Here is a 7,335-nt window from a genome sequence, read left to right on the forward strand (position 1 = left end):
CTCACAAGATGTTCATCTTTATCGCTCACCAGCCCACACGATTTAGGTCTTAATCGCACAAATCAGAAGGTTCATCGATTTCATCCTAAATCGCAGACTTTGTCCGGATATCTAAATCGCACAAGGGTTCTAAGGATTTGCCTCGTTCATCTGGATCATCTTCATTTCACAGACTGTTGATTTCACTTTTAAAACCTAAATCGTGCACCTCTATATCTGATTTAAGTGTAAATCATTCAACTCTATACCCGGTTTAGCTCTTATCCGTTCATAGGCTCAATCGATTTAGTTCAAATTTCTCAAGGTAACCGGATTCTTTAAATCGCTCAAAGGATTCATCCGGATTTTTAAATCGGACAGCCCTAGTTGATTTCTCAGTATATCGATCAGTGTTCTATCCGGTTTAGCTTCATAAATCGCTCAAAGGGTTTAGCTTCTTGATTGGATTTGAGTATTTCATCTTAATCGGTCACAAGGTTACAGCAGGTTTCTAACCAAATCGATAAATAGACCTGTTTTTGACTTAAATTGAAAGAACATTTTGTTCGATTTTCCTTTCAATCTCAGATTTCCAGCTTCAATTTCATTTGTTTTTTGTTCAAAATCGCATAACAGTGCTTGTTGATTTGAGTTTGTTGGTGTAAATCGCATAGGGTTCCATCTCTTTTTTGAATTGGGTTATATCGCACTTTGGTTTACTCTTTGGACTATGTGAACCTTGCAGTCTGTATTGGCAGCAACAAACTGTCCAAGCAATAAGGCAACTTCCCTTTGGTTCTCTAAACAGGTTGAGCTTAGCAACTTCATAGTGAATAAGAGTGGAACACAGCATTACAGTCCACTATCTTGTTTTCATTTCAGGATGACTGCCTAGAAAAACATCAAGTTTTCCATGCTTATTCTTCTAATCAGATCAATGCAGGGGCGCAAGCATTTTGTTGAGCCTACTCAGAAGCGTTGAGCTGATTTGTATTCTGCCTCCAAGACCAGGTGGTATTGTGCGAACAACACAAGCCAACAAAGTTTCTTCATCAAAGAGAGCCATATCTGCGGTCTTTCCTCCTAACAAAGGGCTTTTCTGTCCAGTAGAGACATACTAATCATTTTATCTTTTCTTTGGATTGAATACTTATCATTGTTCTGTGTTTGATTTTGGTCTTGATAGATTTGATTTTGTTTTTGGTCTTGAAGGTCCAGATTCTGCATGAGTAACATTTGGTTCCTCGGGTTTATTGAAGATGATCCAAGTTCTTGACATTTTTCCCTGAAGAGGCGCCATCCGTAATCCAGCAGCTACAGCATTGTGAAACTCGGGCCAAGATTTGAGTTCCAGTATATTCCTTATACTTGGATCCAAATTAACAGTTGCATTTTGTTGGGCAGGCAACCGGCCTGCTAATATAATTTTTGGGACATAAAGTGCCTCTGTTAACAAAGTGCATGAGGTCTGAAAGGGTAAATGCACGACAGCCAACAAGGAGAGCAGTTGTCCTTTGAGCAAGCTGCCATAGCTGACTGTGTTGGAGGTCCTGATCAAATGCAGTAGGATTAACTGGTTCTGCAAAGACAGGTTCCTCGTGGAGCAGCTGTTTCAGTTTCTTTCAAGACTGGACTTGTCCATCTTGAGCAGAATCAATTACCAGTTGCACTTCTTTGCAGTCGGTGAAATACTGTTCCTTTCTCGTGAGGGCTTAAGAACAAGAAGCTTTCCCACAGTAGACGTCTTTGAAACATCAGACTTCACAGATAACGGTTGAGGAGTGTGTGGACTACTTAACAGCAAGTTCTTCGAGCATTTGAGTTCCAACAGTCAACTGGGGAGCAGTCTGAGTATGGGGAGGACCATGTGCCAAGCTTATTTTAGACTTTTTGATTGTAAAATTGTATCTGTCTATCTGTTTTAGACCTTGCATCATAGATTTTTTTTTTTGCATTGCTTGTATTGTAATTTGGTGATTTGTGGTGTGCAGTCTTTGACTTGTCTGTATTAAGTTCTAATTCGGTCATCACCTTGACCGGAGTTTGTCCTTATCCAGCCACCTCTTTGAGCGATCTTGAGGAAAGTTTGCATACTACCTTGTACGGATTTCATTTTCATCGCAAGCTGTTTTGAACCGTGTGCTTGTGTTTTTAGTCAAGTCTTATTGGTTATCTCCTTGTCTGGTCTGTGGTCAACACACCATCCGAGCTTGATTTTTTAGAGAAGCTCAGGCTTTTTAAAAATTTGGGTTTAATCGTTTTCAAAATCCATTCCTTAGCACTTTTGATATTTTTTAGCCCATTTTATTCAATTTTTTTTGTTTTTGGTCCAACTATCTTTCATTCTCGTGTTTTTAATTTTTTTTTTCTAGATTTTTAATTTTGGATCACTTTTTAACTGTTTTGATTTGAGTTTTAACTGTGTTGAGAATTTTTTGAATTGTTTTGCGTCACGTAAACTGTTTTAATCAGTTTTTGACTGTTTTTAACAATTTTTTAACTGTTTTCAAGAGTTTTTGACCGCTTTCATTGATTTTTGACAGTTTTCGTTGATTTTCTGATTTTTTCAACAGTTTTTGTGTTTTCCTATTTTTGAGCTTATTTGATTTTGATTTCTTTCACTGATTTCATCGCATTTGATCCTTTGATCAATCTGATTTTTAAAATGGCAGTTTCGTTTGAGAAGGAGAATATGGAATTGAGAGAGAATTTCAGAGTTGGAAAAGAGTGTAAAGGACTACAAAGATAAATACTTAAATATGTTTGATGAGAATTACGCAGATACGAAATTTATTAAGGATCTGCAAAGAGAAAATAAAGTTTTGAGAGAAAACTCAGAAGAAGATTTATCAGTTAAGGTTAGTGAACTTGAGAGAGTTTTGGACATTGTAAGAAAAGAGTGTGTAGTAGAATTGAAAACTTGGAGTAAATCTAACGAAGATCTATTTGACAAACTTCAAAAAGTTCAGAGTGAACTTAATGCTGAGAGAAAATCTCCAAGTACTTATACTGAGACAGAGAGTAATCTGAGTGAGTTAAAGAAGTTATTGGATTTGAAGAAAGAGATGGTTCTAGAAGTTGAGAAGAGTTTGGATTTTGAAAGGAAGAAATTTGAGAAAGAGAATAAGAGGGTGATTGAATTAGAGAAAAGATTCGGTGCTGAACGCATATCTTATGACCATAAGATAAACTCTCTCGAACTAAATGCCAAAATGCTATTAAAGCCAAGATAGATAAAGAGAAGAAAGATATCACAGAAGAATGTATGAGCCAGACTCATAAACTGTTTGATAGCATTGCTCTAAAGCAAAAGACTTCAGATGAAGAGAAAAACCAGTTTGCGCTTGAAAAGAGAAATACTGCAAAGAAATATGCAGCTATTGCTAAAGAGCTTGTTGAAAAAAAATGGCTTGACATCGCTTCTAAGAATGAGAAGAGCAGCTTAGATGAAGAGAGAATATAGTTTAATAATCAGAAGAAGAAATTTGAAATGCTTAAGAAGGAGTTAGAAGGTAAACTCCTGGATACTTCAAGAAAATTGTCTGATCTGAAGACATAACTTGAAACTGAATTGAAGATGAGAACTGAACTCAAAAATAAGTATGATTTAGTTGCTGATGACGAGACCAGCTTTTAAAGAAAGTTAAAGACTTTTCTTGTGCTCAAAGCTCAACTAGTTCTCTTTCACAGTGTAAAACTAGTTTTTATGACTGTTCCAAATCGAACAGTTATTCAAGCAGCCCTAAATCAACTGTTTCTAAGAACTATTCTCGTTCTTCTAATCAGTACTATCAAGGGTACGCCATCGGATCACCCACTTATTCTTCTAAAGTTAAAAGCATTCAATAAGTCTGAATCTGTTTCGTCCCGAAATTTTGTTGTTACTAATAACAATCTTCCTTGTGTTGTGAGATCTACTATCGATTTGATTCATCTTAGCAAGAGAAAAGAATCATGTGCTCCACATGCAAGACAACCAATTTTATCAACAGGAAACAGTACAACAGATGGACTGATGATAACAAATATCAGAAGATGTGGATCTTATTTTATATATAATCATCCTATTAAAAGTGCTAAAAAGATAACATCAAATAAAATAGATGGGTTGGCAGTTACAATATTCCATTACCTGATACTAACAAAGAAGGACCCAAGTTCATTTGGGTACCAAAATTTGTCTGATCTTATTTTTCAGGTGCGTCGTTACTGCACTGATTAAAGATTCATACATATGATGCTCAAATTCAGGGGGAGGTTATAATCTGTCCAAACGAGGCTTCTGAACAACACAGTTCAGGACCAGTACTTTAATGTTTGTGGTTTCTAAACACCCAGTTTAGGACCCGTGCTAAACATAATTCCAATTTTTTTTTTAATTTTTGAGCTGAACTGAAACATTTCTTAAATCTATTTTCCAGGGGAGTCTCTAGAAATTTCAATAAATGTTTTCAGAAGAATTTTTGTGTGTGTGGAAACGAGTACAACCTCTGATCAGGTATTTCCTGAGATTTTACTTGGGTAATTTCTCATAGTACATAATTCTAATACCTGTTTTAGCTATTCTTCAAAATGTTATTATCACGTCTCTTAAAATGAAAATCATTCTCGGTGATAATACGCTCGTTTGTATTCAAAGGTTGTATTTTTGATTTTTTTACCTTTCATTCGATAATTCTGTGAATATTCTGAATCTGTAAACTCGTACTTACAGATCTTCGTTCATTTCTCTCACTTACTAAATAATCTGATTTCGTAAATCACTCCTTCATTGTTTGTGCTTAAACGATATATTTTTCTTGATCAATTTTATCTAGATTATTGTGCATTACATAAATAATACTTTTGATCAATTGTTTGTGATCATTTGAGCATAATGCTAAATTTAGGAGGGACTGAGTGCTTATTAGAAATACCTCTATGGAATGTCTGAACCGACAGACCTACCCAAGAGGACAACCATATTTGAGTGAGCTTTAAATCAAAAAGGGTTTGTGTGCTGAGATTAAAATGAAAATGAGAGGGGTAGTTATTGTGAGATAAAAGAATTGACGAGAGTGGTGCCATGATTAAAAGAATATATAGAATCTTGTTCTAAACTTCAAATTACCGGGCATACCACAAAATCTATTAGTTCTCAATTCTTTCGAGACTAATATTGAAAAAGGCAAACCCAGGCCAATTCTTGTCACAACCCACCAGCTACTCATTTATCTCTTAACAGATAAGTGTTTCAATAACACTTGGGGCATGCAGCTCACAATCTATCAATTTCTCATTCGGAGAAAGTTGATATTGAAACAGAAAGATATATGTCCCCCCTTCAAGTCTTTTTGATCACGCATTGAGTCAGATAAATTTGTATAGTCCACACGGTTTATCACTTTGAGCCTAAACAGAAGCATATGTTGCTTTATCTTTCTACACTACACAGATTTTGCAAATTATATGTTATTCATAGATATACTTTTATAAGATATCAATGATTGAATGGAAGACCTGGTGAGATGAGCCTCATAAAGTCTCATATATACAGTACATCCGTTGTACTGAGTATATATGTTATACTCATGGGCCAATCTTTTTATAAGATTGAAAACAATTTCATAAGTTGAAATTGGTTGTTATCTTCCCATTCCCTTTAATCTGAAAAGATTAAACAAGTGGATTTGAAAAGATCTGCTTACAATTTTATGAATTGACGGTTTTCGCAGAAGATTTCATTCATTCTTGTGTATGATGTAATGATTTTCATTTCATCATAAGAGGGAGTAGGTAATAATGAATGAAATGTTCATTTCCGAACGATATAAGAGGAATATGTTTTAAAGATCAATGGGGAGTAACATAAAAATCGGCAAAAGACTCGAAAGGAGTGCGAGTGGAGATTATTACTGAAGATTATTCTTGTGCTGAAATGTTTGAGAGTTTTTGAATGTGAAGATCATCGTTTCAAAAGTTTACTTATAAAGATTTATCGTCAAAGAGAAAGTCTGTGAATTTTTGTCTGAAGAAGTTCGGTTTTGGAAAGAAAGTTAGAGTTTTTTGACTGAAGATTTTTTGAAGATCGTATTTTGAAGATTATATCTGAAGATCGTTACTATTACTGTTCTACATTGTCAAAAGAGAAGATCATCGCTGTTCTACATTCGAGGGGGAGAATGTTAGAAGATCTTTCTCAACAAACGATCGTTTGAAAATTTCAAAGTGAAGATTTTTAGAAGTTTTTGAAGAGGTTATATAGTGCTTAAAGCAACAAATTTCAAACGATATTCAAAGTGCGTAAATTCTTTCAAGTCTGAATACAAAGGGGGAGAATGTTAGGACTGAAAATCAGTGTTAAATTGTATTCGTTTTGAAAGTTAAAATTGTCTACAATTGTAAAAGTCATCGTGTTTGACTTTTCTAGATAGTTTGACTTTGACTTTCAAGGGTTATTGTTTGACCCTATAAATAACATTTGTTTATTGTAAATCTTGTAAGGAACTCAATTGTAAAAATCATTATACGTAATAGAGGTTTGACCATACTTTGAGTTTTGACTTTTCCTCTCAATTGTAAAAATCATTATAAATCAAGTGTTGTGTGTCCACAATGATCAATCTTCAAGTAATCTCTAATTCATCAATGGCAGAATCTCAGATCTAACATTCAAGAACACATATGATATTTGAGAGAGAAAGTCAAACTTCAAGACTTGGTCAAACCTTCTTTACGTATATTAAATCTTACAAATGAGCTCCCTTCTCTTAGATTTACAAAGACATTACCCTATTTATAGGGTCAGACTTCTAAACACAAGTCAAAGTCAAACTCCTATAATAAAAGTCAAACACGATGATTTTTACAATTATAGACAATATTTAACTTTCAAGACGAATACAATTTAATACTAATTTTCAGTCCTAACATTCTCCCCCTTTGTATTTAGACTTGAAAGAAATTTTGCGCTTTGAGTCCTGTTTGAACTTTGAAACTTTAAGAACATTATGTCATCTTCAAAAGAAATCTTCAACCAATCAACTGTTGAGAAAGATCTTCTAGCATTCTCCCCCTCGAATGTAGAACCGTAATGATCTTCTCTTTTGATAATGTAGAACAGTAATCAACAGATACAATGTACAAGATTTGATCTTCAAAGAATCTTCAGACAACAAATCTTCAGTAAACTGTTGTAAAGATGATCTTCACATTCAACATCTCTCAGTCGTTGTAGCACATGAATAATCTTTCTGTAATTATCTTCAGTCGCACTTCTTTTGAATCTTTTGCCATTATCGAAGTTACTCCCCCTTGATCTTTGCATTAGATTCCCTTTAAAAAGTTCGGAAAAGAATATTTCATTCATTATTACAT

This window comes from Cynara cardunculus (genome assembly GCF_001531365.2).
Source record: "Cynara cardunculus var. scolymus isolate 2C chromosome LG 10, CcrdV1, whole genome shotgun sequence".
NCBI lineage: Eukaryota > Viridiplantae > Streptophyta > Magnoliopsida > Asterales > Asteraceae > Cynara > Cynara cardunculus.